Source organism: Pezoporus wallicus, unplaced genomic scaffold, assembly GCF_028554395.1.
Source record: "Pezoporus wallicus isolate ANWC-B61680 ecotype Strahan unplaced genomic scaffold, APGP_CSIRO_Pwel_v1 contig_5863, whole genome shotgun sequence".
Taxonomy (NCBI): Eukaryota; Metazoa; Chordata; class Aves; order Psittaciformes; family Psittacidae; genus Pezoporus; species Pezoporus wallicus.
This window is the reverse complement of record NW_026635152.1, coordinates 44,913-63,779: the sequence shown is the minus strand read 5'-3', so window position 1 is coordinate 63,779 and position 18,867 is coordinate 44,913. Positions and strand designations below refer to the sequence as shown.

The following is an 18,867-nucleotide window of genomic DNA, read 5'->3' as shown; positions in this document are numbered from 1 at the left end:
CGCAGTGATCCGAATGAGTCGAGGGGTCCTTCTGGGAAAAACTCCCACGGGCCCTAGGGAGCCCTGTCCTCAGCAGGTCCTGCAGCCAAGCAGAGAGGGTCCCACCTGGGTCGCCAAATTGATTCGGAGAAAACTCCAGGAACAAACTTGCCAACAGAGTTTCAAGTTGACAAGCAGGTATTCTTTATTGTGGCGCCGGGAGACACGGGGGATAGCTCCTCCTAACATGTGTCCCCGAATTGCTATACAGGCCAAGGAATATTATGCTGCTCTCCTAGTGTAATTATGATCCACGGTTACACATCCTTCATCTACACAAAAAGAAATGTCTAGTCTTAATGCAAATGATGTTCATTTTATCAAGATGCTAAGTTAGTACTACAGTCATCACTACAAACTTCACATGAAATACCCTGCATCCTGGCACATCCCAGTTCAGTACTGCTGCAAGAGGGGCATGAGGAAAAGCCAGGCAGGTTGCAGATGTTTTCACCCAGAAAGGCAGTGTGAGCTGATACTTTTCTATGATTTGCTTTGGAGTATTGTCAAACATAGAGCAAATTAGTGATCTATTCAAAAAGTCTCCGTTGGGTGCCATTATGATTTTTGTCCAGTCTGAAATGACCACGACACTGGTAGTGGAAAACTACCACTGATAATTTGGAAAACTTTTACCGAAGGTGCGCTATTAGCTTTATTCTTAGGCACAAAATCAACACAACTTGTCCTGGGTTCAGCAGTAGCAGTCATTTTTCTCCTCCTTGGTAGCTGGTGCAGTGCAGTGTTTTGACTTTCGGCTTGGGAACAGAGCTGATAACAATGATGTTTTGGCTTGGCCAAGGACTTTGTGAGCCTCATGCTCTGCCAGGGAGGAGGGGAAGCTGGGAGGAAGCAGAGACAGGACACCTGACCCAAACTGACCAAAGAGGTATTCCATACCGCAGCACGTCATGCCCAGGATGTAACTGGGAGTTAGCCAGAAGGGCTGGGTCTGCGGGGTTGGAGGAGGCATCGGTCAGAGCTTGGTCAGGCGGGGGGGTGTGAGTTATTGGTCAGCTGGTGGTGAGATGTTGTATTCTCTTCCCTTGTTATTTCCTTTATCATTGTTATTATTGGTGGTAGCAGTAGTGATTTGTGTTATACCTTAGTTACTAAACTGTTCTTATCTCAACCCGTGGGAGTTACATTCGTTTCGATTCTCCTCTCCGTCCCTCTGGGAGTAGGGGAAGAACAAGAAGGAGGGGGGGAGTGAGTGAACGAGCCCTCTGCCTGGTTTTAAACCACGACAATCTTCACACTGAAGTGCTTATTCTAGAACTAACATTACAAATCCCACTCTCTAATTCACTTAGCAACACAAGCAATTTCATCTATACCTGTGCATTAAGCCACTGTGCTTACATACTTGCTGTCATTTGATTGCCTGTTTTTAACTGACTAACCTCTGCCTTAACTGTACTAAAAACTACAGATCAGCAGCAGTGCAAGTCAGACATGTTTTGCTATGAAGAGCCCCAGAACACTCTCCCAGAAATGTCTGATTCTTCACTCTTGCAGCCCCCTTCTGACCATTCCCTCCCTTTAGGCTTCAGAGCCTAAGCCAAGCACTGGCGAATCTGAGATCCACAGCATATTTGAAGGGGAAGTCCACTTCACACCTATAACCTACTGTCTCCACAGCTCTTGGGGATCTTTCTTCTAACATCTTCCTCATAGTCCTTCTACTCTTGATTTTCCTGTCATGAGCTCCTTTCTTGCACTACAGCCTCACCATCTGAATGGGAGATGATATTAACAGATGATGATTATATAGACTTGATTAAGATTCAACTCGTAATCTTACTACAGAATGTGATCCACTCGCATTCAGCTCTCAAAACGCAAGGTTACAACACCAAAAGTCGAACTGGGAGTATAGAATAGAGCATGCAAAAGCAGTATTCATGGCTGCCAGAAAAAGTGGTATTTGCATAACCAGTCATTGGGAAAGCATTTGTCAAAAAGAGATATCCTTTTCCAGCTACCAATCTGAAAATGCTAATTATAATCTGCTAAGCAGTGTGAGCAGCAGTGACTTGGATGAATGTATTGGAAAGGGTAAAGAAATGTGAATCATTTGTTAAGCAGGTATCCAATATTGGTACAAAAAAATTCTGAAACACAAGTTTCTTGCTGAGGGTCTCTTCATTATTTTCAAGACAGAAGCTGCTTGATGATCATGTGGAGAAAGCAAAGAACTTCTCTGGGTTTATGACAGACATTCAAACAAAACTTTGAAGCAAGGCAGTTGAAAGGACACAGGTGAAGTTCCCCTGTGATTCATTATTTCCCTGACATGGATAGTTGATGAAACAGTTACAAAAAGCATTACAGCTTTTAGTGTGGGATTGGAGAAGGTGTTATAGTTACATTCTGTTACTCCCTTCAAAGGAGGAGTCAAACATAGACCTATTTGCGCTTAGGAAATGATGCCCTAAGAAACTGGCAAAGCCGCTCATGTATCAATTAATGAAAAAGAACTTATATGTTTTTTCAAGAAAGGAAAAGACAGGAAAGGAGAAGGCACTTTTAGGTAAAAGTAAGATGATTTTCAATCTGCAAAGTTATCTTTCCTCAAATGCCACAGACACACACTGTCAGTTTAGAGTTATTTAAAGCTTTTTGTAAAACTGGAATGATGTCCACAACATCTGATAGGAATTACTACTATCCTTTATCATTGCTATTAACTAGTGTTTTAAAACATTGTCTGCCACAAATAGGAGAAATTGATTCAAAAAGTACTACAGCAATATATATACTAAAAAAAAAAACCCAAACCCAAACCAAACCAAAAAAAACCCCAGTGCAAATACATGTACAAAATGGAATGCAGAGTCTTTGCAGAAGCACACATTGCAATTGTCAATACCTGAACCCCATGAAACCATGAACAGTAAGTTGCTCTTGCACTATGCATGCCAAATTCAACACTGAGGATCCAGACAACTCCTCAAGAAATGGAAGTAATTACAATTTAATACAATTTGTAAATACCACCTGGAAGTCACAGAAAAGTAACAAAAATAATGTATGTCTTGATGCTGACACACAGCATACCTTTTTAGGACAATGAAGACTTTGGGTTACGTGGGATGAAGTGCAATTACAACCAAGTTATAAACAAAACTGAGAGTGACTATATCTAATGCCTATTTGCTTAACATTTATAACAAGTGGGACAGCATATACTTGTAACTACCCTCACTTCTTTAATGCCCTTTGGTGACAGCTCTGAAGCTGTGGACTACCTGAGAAGAAAACACTGATTCTGTGCAACCAAGCTTTCTCCTAAGAATACAGTAAGTTCTGTGGGGAGGCAGGGGGAAACCAAAAGTCCTGCACATTCTAGACTGCCAACAACCTCACAATTAATGTGCCGGTCCAAGTTAGCAATGTATAGAAGACTGATTTAACAACTGAGCTGGAGTCAGTCCTCCTGCAGTCTTACAACACCACACTTAGTTTACAAACAATGAAACAGAAGCATGAGGAAAGATCTAAGAGGGAGAAACAAAGTCATACCTTATAGCCCAGTGACTGATAACAAGGGACTGGATGGAGCAAACAGCTGTTCCTTTTCTTTCTACAAAGCATAAAAACTTTAATACTACACAGTAAGTGGCCTTCCACAGAACTGAACAGCTCAATCCATAATTAGGATCAAGAATCTCAGCACAGGACTCTTAAACCTAAGCTGTTCTACGAATACCTGCTTCAGCTCTTTATTGAATCAGCTTCAATGAACTTCATTTCCCATGCCCCTAACAGTCCAACAACTGGAAAAAAGTAGCCAAAGCCTCAAAAACATAATGGGAGAAAAAAAAATCCTGCTTCACAGCAGTGAATATTTTGAAAATCCCTTCACTGGCATGTGTCAAGTAACTTTTTCCAGATATTGAATTATTTATTGTAAGGCTCAAAGCCAAACACGATGAGGTAAGGAGATGAGGTGCTGTAAAATGTTCAGTCTCAATTTACACAGATGTCAGATAACTTGCATTTGTCTTTCCACCAGTGCTGAGAAGTTACAGCATTTTCCCATCAATATTTAAGGAAGAAAGAATTAAGATGAGTCTTACTGAAGATTCCCACTATAGATTCCCACTTCAGATTCCTATGCATTTTATCTTGAAGTTGTGCCTTCAAATCCTGAGCTAGTTTTAAATCTTCCTTTGAATCAGAAATTTCAGAATTAACACTTCCTATCTTTCCGTCTGCTCTTATGGCCAATAGGTTTACCTCTTCTTCTGCCACTCTTTTTGCCTCTAAATCTGCCAGTCGGTTCCCTTTCTCCTGATCCGTGTCACCCCTTTGGTGTCCTCTAGAGTGCATCACTGCCACTCGATTCGGCAATCTTACAGCCCACGCTGGGGCAGGGGCTGGGCGTGGCGGCAGGACCATTGTGTCCCAGCAGGGCTGGGCTCTCAGGAGGCTGAACCGAAGTCCTGTGCTTTTGGTGCAGGGGTGCCAGGAGCAGGCGGCTCCTTGAGGAAAGCTGCTCGCAGCCCCTTCGCATCAGGTAAAGATCTGAGCCAACACCCTTGTGTGTCCCGTGCACACCGTGTGTGTGCAGCCCAAGAGTTTGGCTGAGAACTGCCCCAGTCCTGAACCACTGTTCTGGGGCAACCCATCCAAGGAGATGGGCGCCTGCAGACAGCACTGTGGCTTCTCTTCAGCATAGCCTCAGACAGAGCACAGACTGAGGAACCCCTGCCGTGCTGAATCAGTGCTGTCTGCGTTGCTGACCAGTGTAAGAGATGTGTCTGGAGGAACAAAGGGTTGGTTACCGAAGGAAACACTTGCAGTGCAGGCATGTTTCCTGGCTCTGCGGATCAGTTCCCAAGATCTGGAGTACATCGTTTTGTATTGCAAAATGTTATTGTATGCAAATGCAGTTTGTCAGTCTTGAATTGTGTGACATGATAATGACTCTGTAATTATGATAAATCATGTCTGGCACCTGTTTATAGGTATATTCGTAGTGCCTATAGAAGCTGAGATAAGCTTAAGCAAGGGCTGTCTTGCTTTAGCCCTTTGTATACATCTTGTATCTATTCAGGTGGCTGCAATGAAACAAGAGGCTGGCTCCAATGTGCCATTAGGGTGGAGAGACTTCCCTGTTACTCACTCCTATCAGGTATCATTGATGTATGATGCTAAAGCTGTTTCTCTGGAACACATGGGAACCAGACTTGAGCAAGGAAGGTCAAAGTGAAATGGAAGCAGCAGTGCTCATCAAGCTTTGTTCGCAGTTCTGCAAGAGGAGAATAAGTTGGAATTTGGATGGTTGTTGGTTTCTTGCTCCTTTCCAATGTGAAAATCATGCCATGAGGAATAACACTTTAAAAAATCTGATGTTCTCTCTTTCAAGAGAAACAAATGAAGGCAGGAATCCCATTCAAAGACTGTATCTCTCAATGCATTCTTCTGTTCAGAAACATTATTGTCTGCCTTTTTGTTTTTCTTCTTTCAAGAGCACTGTGGAGAAAGTGATGTCTGGCTCTGTGCCAGTTCCTCAGCTGGTCCCACTTGGAATCCCTCTTCCAGGGAAGGCTAACCATGAAGTAGATACAAATGCTCTTCTAAAACTGAAATCAGGTCTGAGAAAGAGCTTTGAATACAGGTAAAAACGTCTCTTACATGTCCATGTGAAACTTTGAGCCTCGAGACTTTTGTTTGCGTTTCGTGATGATTTTGATGAGAACGCATTTTGTTAAGGAATGTAGAAAATTAACCAAGGTGTTTTGATGCACCAGCTCTACTTGTCCTTAATTTGATGCATTGAAGCAGTATTACTGGCATATGAGTTATTTCCTACATGGTAGCAGTCTTGATTGCTTCCCAGATCAAGCTCTTCAACTGTTGCATTTTGGCTTGACTGCAGAAAACTAGTGTGAGAAAGTATAGTATATTTTATTAATTTCTCATCCACGTCCTCTGTGGATCATTGGCCTTCACCCAGAGCCCAGGAGATAAACGTCAGAGGCTGAGAGAGCTGTTCAGCTTGCAGAAGAGAAGGTTCCTTAAAGGGGGACCTTAGAGCAGCTCTGGGCCTTAAAGGGGCTAGAATAAACCTGGAGGGGGGCTTTGGAGAAGGGGTGTAGGGACAGGACAAGGGGGAATGGCTTTAAGCAGTCAGAGGGGAGACTGAGATTACTCTGCTTCCCTCATTATTCTACTTCCCTCAGTTGATTGTAAGTGCTTAGCACAGATGGGCAGGCAGGACTCGGGCAGTGGGGAGATGCCTAAAATGCTCAAGCGCAGATTAGTCAGAGCTCTGGAGTATCTGTCACTGGCCTAGAAGCTCCTGCAAATAAGGAACTGCTGTTTACTTTCCCATGCTTTAAAACTGAGATCGTGTAAACCAGGCACAGGCTGCCAAAAAGAGAAAATAATGGATGAAATGATAAAAAATTAAAAATCTGTATGAAAAATGATGTACTCACCCAAAAGACAGAAAATCCTCTGCAAAAAAAGCTAGTATCTTCTTTTAGAGTACATCCCGAGGTGAAGATTACAGTGGGAGGAAAAGAGACACATTCCTTAATTATTTCCTGAGAATACTGGGGGGTCTGGGGGAGGGTGTTAGATATTCCAGACTGAATATTGAGCCCTGGCATCAGTGTTTATTGGAAGCTGATACAGAAAGTGCAGAAGTGTTAGGTAAAGGTGAAGTACAGCTGTGCGGGAGGACTGACCCGCTCTTCCCTTTGGAATGAAAACAAGGACTTGGTGCAGCAAAGAGCAGGGCAGCATAAATGAGTATGTGAACATCTGTCCTTGTCTCTCTCTTTTATAATCTCCTCCTCCCTCTGTCTAACCAATAGTTTCTTTTTTCCGTTGCTTCTTCTCCAAGAATGTCTAGTGATAGTGGCTGGTGCTGGAGCTCACTTGGCATATGAGGAACTGACACTTGCTGTTATGTATTTTGGGTGCTAATACCATTCATGAAGAACAAGCTGCAGGTTTTTCAAGCTGCCCAGGTAGTCACAGAGAGGACGTTCTGCATTTGTTCCGAATTCTGAAACTGCTGCAGATACTACTGTTGTTACTGGGTAGTACCTAGAATCTCCAGTTGAAGAGATTCCAGTTGCACCATGCCTGAGCTCGCACCAAAAGTCCCAAAACATAAAAATCCTCATTGTGAATAGAATGGCTCTTCCAAGAGTTCTCAGAGTCAATATTCCATTAGATAATCGGCTGAAAAACAATTGACCTTGACTCTGAAATTGTTTAAATATGTTACAAAAGATGCCAGAAGTGGAGCTTGACGAAGATGGAAGAGGGAAAACAAGAAATGTAACTGATCTCAGGGAAGCTGCAAAGTAGGTTTTACCCTAATTAAGTGCTTGCATGTTGGATTCTGAGAGTGTGAAATAATAATTTAGGAATTGAAAAACAAAGATTAGAATCTGTTGTAGCAAATCGCTGAGGGTACCCAGACAAGACTTGCCTAGCAGATGGTTTCTGTGCGTGAGCACTTGCAAAGTTCCAATAAGGAAAACCATCACTGTGGTATGCAGAAGTGAGCAAGGAGCCAAAAGCCTTAGTCTGCCTCAGAATGACTGTCAGTTTTTAAAGCATTCTGCTAGGTTTTCCTAGCAAAAAATAGTACCAAGGAAAGTTAAAGGAGGTTCAAAACGTAATGCTCATGCAGCAGGACTTGGGCCAGCCAGTAATGGCCTCAGCTCTCCCTTCCTACAGCGGCCTTTCTACTACCGTGGACTGTCCTAGTACTTTGGCATCTCACCTCATCAGTGTGCTCCTATGTTTAGCACATGTCTGAAGGTCAAAAGGCAATGTCCTGGGCTCTTGACGCCAGGCAGCACCTCCCTTGCAGATGGACAGCAAGCATCTCCAATCCTAGGTAGCAACCAGGATGAGAGAAAACCGCTGCAATAGCCTCCCTTTTCCAGCTGCTCTCCATCCTCAGCCTGTCTGTTTGGAGCACAGGGGTACCTTCTCTTACCTCTCGATCTGAAGCTGCCACATTCTGGCACCTTGGTAGCAGTGGTAACACCCGCACCTTAAGAAGTTTCCTTCTTCTGGCCTCTACAACTACACTGTTCTTTGATCAGAAGATCCTTCATTTCTTCTGAGGAAAACATTCATATGCACTTTGCAGGCTAGGAAAAAAACTCCAAGAAGTCCTCCTTTTGCTTCACTGAGCTGTTTTCTGATTCCCTGCTATTAGCAGTTCTGGAGTGACAACTGTTTGGCTCTTGGTCCACTGCAGATCTGCATAGCGTACACTTGTGTCATAATAATGGTCAGTTCTATCTGGTGAGAGTGAGTACTCAGGAAGGTTTTTTACTAAAGTGTTTTCAGGAGCCGTATGGGCATTTTGACAATTGTTTTGGTGTAACTGTGGGTGATGTTGGCTTGGTGGTGGAGCTGGAGCTGGAGGACAGTAATGTACTCATCCCTAGCAAAGATATTTGCAATTCCTTCTCTGTGCCTATTTGTTGTTTAAATATATTTTGCTTTTCTATCTAAAGCAAGCTTTTCTCTGGTTTGTCTTTTCTCAGCGGCATCAAGAATGTCCTGGATGCAAGATCAATTGGAGTACAAGGTTTTGAAGACTTTGCCATTTCTTGGTACTGGATTTTAATGTAAGATTCTAATGGGTATTTTTACGTTTTTCCAAACTCACTTTGGAGCATGTAGGGAATTGAAAAATAGATCACATACATGTTTGTTACCAAACCTACTTTTAAACTCTGCTGTAGTTTTGTTATGGTTCTGTACATGAGGTAAGGATAGCACAGCATACATGCATACAGTATTGTCTGGAGTAGCTTTTTGATATCTTATCAATCACAGACCCAAGAGGTGCTGTCTTCTGTTGCAGGACCCATCTGCGTGGTAATTTCAAGCCTAAAAAATCTTGATTAAGAGACTTTCTAACCAATTGCCATTGTTAAATATCATGAGTATCTATATAAAACACATCACAATTCCCAAATTGATATTAGCGATATGTAGTTAAATTCATTATAATACATAAATCCAGTATAACTCTGTAAATCCAGTGCAGCAGGCGAAGCAACTTAAAGAACAAAAACTACTAAACAGAGTTAGCCTTATCTTGCAATTCTTACTCAGTAATCGGCAGTTAGTAAAAATGCAGCATCAAACCAAAAGAAGTAGGTATTTTGCTGAAGCAAATATGTAAGTATATGTGCCTAAATGGCCATTCTCTCTAGATCTCTTATTGAAATGAGGCTTGTAGTGCACATTCTTTCAAAAGAGATACTGATCAACAGATGGGCTGGAGAGAGAACTGACCATTTTCTGAACAGAGTTTATCAGTCCTGAAGCCAGTTTCCACATTTCAAATAGGATACTTTTATAAGGAATTGTTGTTACTTTTAAAGTAGTTGGATAGAATTTTCCTCACACTTTTCACCAAATGACAGCATGCATCCAATGATTTCCGGGCAAACATATTAAAGTGCCAGAGGTTGGGTGATGAGAGTGAAGGCCTGATGGTGAAAGGAGGCAGGATTAAAAATCAGATATGGAATTTTTCTGTTCTTTTTATCTTTCTCCCAAAGAACTGCTGCTTTCAAGGCTCAGTTGAAGGGAACCACTCTGTTAAGGACAGTTGTTACCATGTATTCGTTCAGTTTTGGTGTTACTAGGGCTCGTGTAAATCTGAAGCTAACTGTAGATAAAGGTAACTTAAGTGCTTTAAAGAACAGAGTCAGGAACTCCAAAACAACAGCTTTTTTTTTTTCAGGAATACATTCTGAATTTCAAACAAGCCATTCAGAAAGGGAGAACACATCATGCTGGGAAGCCTTTAAAGGGCTAGGTCTTCAGACCAGTTTACAAAAGTTTAACTAAATAAATAAACTGATGTTCTTTTTCTTTTCCCTCTGCCCGTGTGGCTTAGTTTGCCCAAAACATCCGGTTTTGATTGTTTGTGGTCAGGCTGACCCATTTTTTATCTTTAGTCACTGGCTAAATAAACACAGAATGTTCAGAAGAGAAGTTTCTCACCACAGGCAAGAAGAGGGTTTCATTTCTTTTGAGTCTGTTCTAATACAAAATTCTGATGTCACACCTCAGAATTATGAGAAATGAAATGTTCTGGGAAGTGTCTGAGCTGAATCTTTGTTGGATGGAACCATTACTCACTCTGCTTCATATACATTGCTTTAGAAGGCCCCCACTGAGTAAAAAGGCCTTTTGCAGTCATTCTTTCCTTTCTGACTTGCTTTCTGGGAGTGAAATGAAAGCAAATGTTTCCTTACCACAGACTTGATAAAGAGACTGGAGATGTCTTTCCTAGGGATCCCACTGATGGCTCTTAACAGGTTCTTTTTATGCATCACTAGGCCCTGATCGTTTTCCTCTCCGATGGGTAGAAAAAGTCACTGGTTTTCCTCCTGAAATGAATTCTTTTTTTTCTAGGAAAGCTCCTCAAATGTTACTTTCCTAATATTGTTTCTGTGCAAGCAGGGATTTTAAATGGAGGACATAAACCAGTAACCTCCCCACACACAGGTATTTCTCCCATTTAACTTTGTGTGCTGTAGACTAGGCCATGGCCTGGAAAAGGCAGTGAGTTGGTCAGCCAGTGTAAATGACCAAACCAGACGTGTGCTGGTCCCATTCAGATGCCCTGAGAACTTAGTGTGCGCCAACATTTCTGGCTGTGTCTGGTGACATCATCATATATGATCTGTCTGTTTCTAATAGCAAGAGCCATGAGGAAATATTTCATAAGGAAGATTTTGAAATACATTTTTGCAAACCGTTCTCCTACACGAGATGAAGTGACCCTCATTTGGAGTAAGAGGCATGCAAGAAAGATGCTTACACTTGTTCTCCCTCGGTTTCTGTTTCTTGTCTTTCTAGTGGGCTGTTCGTTGCAGTGATTGTGAGTCTGCTCTTCCTTGTGTTATTGAGGTTCACATCTGGGGCCATGGCTTACAGCTCTGAGATGAAGTCTGCCTTAGTTCTGTCGGTAATGAAAGTATTCAGTCTTCTCTGTAACCCTTCATACACATCTCTGCATAGCAAGAGCAGTTTTTCTGTGACTGGCACAAGTGTTTTAGAGCTCGTGGTTACCCACTGCAGACTCCTGAGTTGCTCAAAGCCCACAGCTCTGTGATTCCTCCTTGAAAAACCTCATGCAGTTTTCTGGCTACATCAGGAGAACCTGTGTATAAAGTAATGGCTAATCAAACACCATGCAAGCATGCAAAGCTGACTTGTGGCCCAGAGGTAGGTGTTACAAATATTTCCCTGCTGTGAGAGCTATACTATTTGTATTTCTTAATCACTATTAAACGCAATGTGAGAAAATCTGCGTATCTTAAGTAGTGATTCCTTGTGTTAAATCTGAAAATAGTGCTTCATGTTCAGCTAAGACACCTCTGTTCAAAGCAATTTAGAGCTATGAAGCAGGTTTTTTGCTGCAGTGTCCTGTGGGCAGGTGAGTATCAACCAGCCTCATTTTCTGGGTGAGAAAGGAGAACACAGAAATACAGGTTTATTTGGAAAAGTGTTCCTGAGTTCATGAGGATTTCTGTTTTTGTGGTTCTCAAAAGGCAGTGGAAGAATTTGAAAGCTGTGCCTCAGACTTGCCCGAAGAGCAGCCAGGTTTCAAAGCAGAGGCTTGGCTGCTTTTGCACAGTGATGACCTTTATGAAGCTCCAGAAATACTTGTCTTTTGACTTGAGTGTGGGGTTGAATTGAAGTGTTTCTTGAAAACTAGAAATATTTATCAAATGTTGTATTGGGGTTATTTTCAGGTGTTTAAATGTCAATGTGCTGCTGTGCTTAGGTACATCCCAGACAATTCCCCACCATCCTGATACCCGAACACTAAAAAAGAAAAGAATTAGGAATTGACTGGTTTTATTTAACCCCCAAACTGAGCAAATACATGAATTGAACAACAGAACTAGGGAAGAGTAATTCAGTGTAAAGACTGCTCCTGTTTTAATACCGTGAGATAGGTAAGGGAAGCTGTGACACTTCCAGAGCTTGTACAGAATGGCTCAGCTCAGTTGATTTCAGTTTGGTGGTGATTTACACAAGCCTCTGGTTTTGACTTGGCCTCTGATTTTCAAATGTTCTTATTTCCTTACTATTGCCTTTTATGTGAGCAGCTTTTCTTTAATGAAACTGAAGTGTTTGTTTGTCTTAGAAGTATATTTGTGACATTCAAATTCCATGTCTCTAGGTTTCAGGCATATGGTAAACAGTCCTGTTTGCCAACAGTAAATTTTAAACACGTGCATGAGACATTACTATGAGTCCTTATATATGTAAACATGTTACATAGTACTGGAGTGCAGTGTTGAATGACGTAATGAGACATCAAGCAGAATGATGTGATTTGTATGAAGCTGCTAAATTTCAGAGCCTGTGAACACAGAATTCAGTGCTTATCACTGCGCTGTTGATTTTTCCTCCTGTACAGACTTTAACACAACCAATGTGACTAAATTGTGTACAGGTGCTCAGCGTACTTTGACTTTTTATGGAGGAGAAAGCCTGTACCATAAGTACATCTTCATCTTCCAGGTAGCTTGTGAAAGCAAGCTGCCTGAAATACAGACACTGAGGCTTCTTCCATCAGTCACACTAGGGTTAATCAAATCAAAGCATAACATTCCTTTTCTCTGGAAAACTGAAGTCCTAGCCCTGTGTCCCTGTTATAAAGCAGAGATTCCTTCCCTCATGGGATATTCAAGCCCTGTACTCCCACAGATCCCCCATCACAAATGTGCAGCTAAACATAAGCTAAATATAAGCCTCAGCTGTGTGCTGGGGCAGGGACTCTGCTACCTGCCAGGGTCAGCACTCAGCCTGCCCCAGAGATCCCCACAGCACTAGAGGAGAAGCTGTGGGAGAAAGAACTACCCCTGCCAGGGAAGTGAAGTGTTGCAAGGGTGATGCTGCTCCAATCCCCAGTCACTTGGAGCATGTTTGCATAGTGTCCTTCTGAAAGACACCGAGACAGCTCAAAGAGGTCTCCCCTAACCTGTCACTGCCTTTTTCTACTCTCACAGTGCCCCATGCCCAGAGGCATCAGATGCCCAATGGCAGCTCCATCACCCAGCTCTTCCTGCCATTCGCAGACACGCGGGCGCTGCAGCTCTGCCACTTCTGGCTCTTCCTGGGCATCTTGCTGCCTGTGCTCCTGGGCAATGGCCTCATCATCACCAGCACAGCCTGCGACCAGCACCTCCACACCCCCAGGTACTTCTTCCTCCTCAGCTGCTCCCTGCTGGACCTGGGCTGCATCTCCACCACTGTCCCCAAATCCATGGCCAATTCCCTCTGGGACACCAGGGCCATCTCCTACACAGGCTGTGCTGCACAGCTCTTTTTCTTTCTCTTCTTCATTTCAGCAGAGTATTCTCTCCTCACTGTCATGTCCTACGACCGCTACGTGGCCATCTGCAAGCCCCTGCACTATGGGACCCTCCTGGGCAGCAGAGCTTGTGTCCACATGGCAGCAGCTGCCTGGGGCACTGGGTTTCTCACTGCTCTACTGCACACAGCCAATACATTTTCACTACCCCTCTACCAAGGCAATGCTGTGGAGCAGTTCTTCTGTGAAATCCCCTAGATCCTCAAGCTCTCCTGCTCACATTCCTACTGCAGGGAAGTTGGGCTTCTTGTGGTAGGTGCCCTGATTGCTATTGGGTGTCTTGTGTTCATTGTGGGGTCCTGTGTGCAGATCTTCAGGGCCATGCTGAGGATCCCCTCTGAGCAGGGATGCCACAAAGCCTTTTCCACGTGCCTCCCTCACCTGGCCGTGCTCTCCTTGCTTGTCAGCACTGCAGCATTTGCCTACTTGAAGCCCCTTCATATCCTCCCCATCCCTGGACTGGGTGGTGTCAGTGCTGTACTTGGTGGTGCCTCCAGCAGTGAACCCCCTCATCTACAGCCTGAGGAACCAGGAGCTCAAGGATGCTCTGAGAAGCTGGTGACTGGATGTGTTTCAGCAGCCATACACTGCCTGCTGTCCTCTGCAAAGGGCTCCCAGTGTAAGCCATGCCAGGCCAAGTCTGTCTTTTCTGCTTTCAAGTTGTTTTCCTGTTTCCACTTGTGATGTTGCCATCTTCAAAGACATGTCAGTTTTCATCCTCTCCTCCTTAAGTAGCCACCCGTCTTGTCTGACCCACAGCCTTTGTGTCAATGGGATCTCTCATTGTATTTAAGGCAAATAAATGATCCTGCAGTAACTTCTTCTCTGTGATGTGTCCTCACATGGCAGGAATGAAGGGGAATGAAATCAGCTTTCTGGCTGCTGCAGCTCTGGGATACCTGCTCTGTGCCTGGGGCAGGAAGAGCTCTTGGGGAGCCCAAGGGCTGGGGCTGTTGTGCTGGTGTTGGGCGATGGGATGGCATGGGGGGGCTGCAGACCTCTCAGGGTGTCCTGGGCAGCAGAGCAGGGGACACAGGGGTCCCTGCAGGGGACTGCCCTGCAATGGCACAGGCTGGGGCTGCCTGGCTGAGAGCAGCCCATGGGAAAGGTCTGGGTGGGCAGGAGCTGGCCAGGAGGCAGTGTGTGCCCTGGCAGCAAGGGAGGATGGCAGCATCGCAGGCTGTATGAGCAGGAGCATGGCAGGAGAACAAGGGAAGGGATCCTCTGGAATACTCCATCCAGGTTTCAGATCCCCAATTCAGAAACGCTATCGGCAAGTGGGAGTGGGTTTACCAGCGGGCCCTCAGGACAGGCAGGGACTGGAGCAGGGTGCCTGGGGGGAGAGGCTGGGGGAGCTGGGGTCCCTTCCAACCTCTGTTCTCTTATGATCCTACAATGATGGGTTTATGAAGGGTCACAAAGATGCTCTAAGGGGCTGATGATGACAGGCTGAGAGAGCTGGGGGTGTTCGGTGTGGAGAACAGAAGGCGCCAGGAAGACCTGAATAAGCCCATACCTAAACAGGACCTACAAAAAAATCTGGAGAGGGACTTTTTCACGAGGTTGTGCAGTGACAGGATGTCTTGGGTTCAGCAGTAGCAGATATTTTTCTCCTTCTTAGTAGCTGGTGCAGTGCTGTGGTTTTGACTTTCAGCCTGGGAACAGCGCTGATAACACCGATGGTTTTAGTTGGTGCTCAGCAATGTTTACTCTGACCAAGGACTTTGTGAGTCTCATGCTTGCCAGGGAGGAGGGGAAGCCGGGAAGAAGCAGAGACGGGACACCTGACCCAAGCTAGCCAAAGAGGTATTCCATACCACTGGACATCATACCCAGTATATAAACTGGGAGCAGTTACCCAGATGGGTGAGATCACTTCTCGGGTAGGGCTGGGTATCATGTGGTGTGTCATCAGCGGTTGTATTCTCTTCCCTTGTTATTTCCCTTATCATTATTATTATTGCTGGTAGCAGCAGTGATTTGTGTCATACCTTAGTTACTGGACTGTTCTTATCTCAACCCGTGGGAGTTATGTTCTTTCAGTTCTCTTCCCCATCCCGCTCTGGGAGTGAAGGGAGGAAGGGGAAGGAGTGAGTGAGCGGCTGCATGGTTCTGGGTTGCTGGCTGGGCTTAAACCATGACACAGGACAAGGGGTAATGGCTTTAAGCTGAAAAAGGGGGGATTTAAATCAGACGTTAGGAAGGAATTCCTCCCTGTGAGGGTGCTGGCACAGATGCCCAGAGAAGCTGTGGCTGCCCCATCCCTGGCAGTGTTCAAGGCCAGGTTGGACACAGGGGCTTGGAGCAAGCTGCTCTAATGGACAACTCTAAAACACCACCATAACACCCAGGAACACCCCTGAAACATCTCAAAAAAATCCCTAACCATCCCCACAGCACCCGAAGGACATGCTAAAATCATCCCTAGAGCTCCCAAAACACCACTGGGATCCCCCAAACTCCTCATGTGCTTGTCCCCTCCCTGCTGTCATGCCCTAACCCTAAACCATGTCCCTGACTGAAACCGCTGTTCCTGACCATAACTCTAACCCTTACTTACTTTTATAATATGTTGTAATACAATGTAATTAAAATTGTTATATATTGTGATAATAGAAATTATTATATAATATATATTACTATAATAAATTATACACTCTAATAGAAATGCTTTTCAGCTCCTGCACACAGAAGGCTCCTGTTTTGCCCCCAGCACCTCTGCAGGCAGAGGTGACCTCCAAGCACATGAACAAGCCCAGTGCCTCTTCCTCACCCATCCCCTGCTCCTACAGCTGGGATGGCACCAGCTCATCTCCTGACAGCTTCTCCTCCCTTCACAGCATGCACCCATAATGTGTTTCAAGCCAACACCAAAACAGCATTGCAAAGTTAAAGAACACGTACCTGGATGTGGAGGGCAGCCACGGGAGATGCAGCCTCCCGAGGGAGGGGTCTCCTCTGCACTGGTTACTGCAGGGCTCTGGCTCCTTAAATAACCCATGCTCACCGTGGGGGCCCTGTCACAATGGGCGTCTCCACAGCGACTGCCACGGCTTTGTGATGGCGGCAGCATCGAGCCCATGGCCACTGGGCAGTCAGGGGTGCTCCGGGAGTTGCTGTCTCTGGGCAGCCTCTGCCCAGCCATGTTGGGTAGGTCCCTCACAGGCTGCTCTTCCTCAGTGCCTTTGGTCCGGAGGTGCAGCATGCGAGGGGTCACAGCTCAACCTGGGCAATGGAACAGGGTGTCACGGCCACCTATGAGAAGTGGAGAGTGACCGACATTGGCACAGGAGGGAATCATGGAATCCCAGACCGGGTTGGGCTGGAAGGGACCTTAAAGCTCATCCAGTTCCAACCCCTGCCACAGGCAGGGACCCCTTCCACTAGAGCAGCTTGCGCCAAGCCCCTGTGTCCAACCTGGCCTTGAACACTGCCAGGGATGGGCAGCCACAGCTTCTCTGGGCACCTTGTGCCAGCGCCTCAGCACCCTCACAGGGAAGAGCTTCTTCCCAAGATCTCATCTCATTTCCCCTCTCTGACAGGTTAAAGTCATCCCCCCTTGTCCTATCACTACACACCCTTTAAAAGAATCCTCCTCCACCTTTCTTGTAGGCATCCTGTTAGGTGCTGGAAGGCAAACTCATTGTCTTGGGCTTGGAGAAGCCTCACTCCTTGTCACTGAGGTTGGAGTAGCTGCAGTTTCTGTCTCAGACATTGGAGTAGCCGCATTGCTGTGGCTGGCACTGAAGTAGCTGCTCTGCTTGTTGAGGTGCTTGGAATAGCTGCTGTGTTTATGCCTGTTGTTGGCATGCAGTAGCTGCAGTCCCTGTCCCTGGGGTTAAAGCAGCCACAGTGCTTGCAGCTGGTGTTGAAATACCTGCAGTGCATGTTGCTGGAGTTGTAGTAGCCACTGTGCCTGTCCTTGGTGTTGGAGTAACTGATGTGCCTATCGCCCCGGTTGGAGTAGACACGGTTCTTATGGCTTGGTTTGGAGAAGCCTTGCTGCTTGCTGATGGGGTTGGAGTAGCACCAGTGTGTGTCACTGGCATTGCAGGGCTTGTGGCCGGCACTGGAGCAGCTGCAGAGCTTGTGGCTGGGGTTGGTGTAGCCACTGTATACATTGCAGGCCTTGGAGTAGTGGCAGTGCTCCTTGCCAGAGTTGGAGTAGCTGCAGAGCTGAAAACTGGTGGTGGAGTAGCTGCAGTTCCTGTTGATGTGTTTGGACTAGGTGCGGTGCCTGTTGCTGTGTTTGGAGTAGCTGCAGTGCTTGTTGCTGTGTTTGGAGTAGGTGTGGTGCTTGTTGCTTTGTTTGGAGTAGCTGTGGTGCTTGTTGCTGTGTTTGGAGTACCCATAGTGCCTGTTGCTGGGGTTATAGTAGGCGCAGTGCTTTTTGTGGTTGGAATAGCAGCAGTGCATGTCACTGGAGTTCTGGGAGCTGCAGTGACAGTCCCTGGCGTTGGAGTAGCCACAGTGCCTGTTGCCATGGCTGGAGCAGCCACAGTGCTTGTGGCTGGCATTGGAGTAGCTGCATTGTGTGCCACCAAATCCTGCCTCTGCTCCTCCAGCTTCCTGTGCTCCTCCTCACTGCAGAGCACGAGAGACTGATTCAGCCTTGCTCAGGGTAAGTGCTACTGAGCAACAGCTAAAAACATCGGTGTGTTACCAGTGTTAGACTAAAGCCCAGCGTCAGCAGTGCCCCAGCTACAGGGAGGAGAAAGAACTCTCATGAGGCGTCCCTCTGACACCTATCACCCTCCAAAGACTTCAGAAACCAACCCCCGCAGCTCCCTCAAAACCCCAAAAGTCCCCCAAAACACCCAATCCCCCAATAAACATCCAACCTCACAAAACTCCAAAAAAACCCCAAACACCCAAACCCAACTCTCCACAAAAACTGCAGTCCTTAAAAACCTCCAACCCCCAAAAACTCAAAGTCTCCAAAAAAACCCCAATCCCCCCAAAGTTCCATCCTAACCTCCCAGAAGCCCAAATCCCCCCCAGAATACCCAACCTCCCCAAACCCCCAAACACCACACACACCCCAAAAGCACCTCCCTCTTCCTTGCCTGGCTGCTGGCTCAGGCTGTGCAGATGGAGGGCAGCTGTCTCCTGGGGCAGGGAATGTCTGCAGCCAAGGGTGGTTGAACACATCCTCTCCTCCAGGGATGCTCTGTCACAAGCGCGGATGGACAAGCATCACCTGATGAGGTGCTGGCATTTCTGGGGAGAATTCGGGAACTGCCGCTCAGTTGCAGGAGGCTCCTGCCCACCTTGTGCCACCGTCCGCAGCGCTCAGGCCTGGTTGAGCTCAGAGCCGCACCCAAACCTCCTGCTCCATGGTCCGTTTTGGAGGAGAGCAGCATGGTGCCCCCCTGCCCGGTCCCACAGGACCAGGTGACTCACCCCGCGGAGATGCTCTGGTACTCCTC

General features: G+C 45.9%; 1 protein-coding gene and 1 pseudogene across 1 annotated transcript in view; one reads left to right on the top strand and one right to left on the bottom strand.

Annotated features, from left to right (window-relative positions):
• The window catches only part of LOC130596279 (TBC1 domain family member 22B), a gene marked incomplete at its 5' end in the record, with an annotated part of 143,721 nt that overhangs the window by 124,035 nt on the left and 819 nt on the right, over positions 1-18,867 (bottom strand). The window lies entirely within an intron of this gene.
• On the top strand, positions 13,097-14,107 carry LOC130596385 (olfactory receptor 14J1-like; annotated as a pseudogene).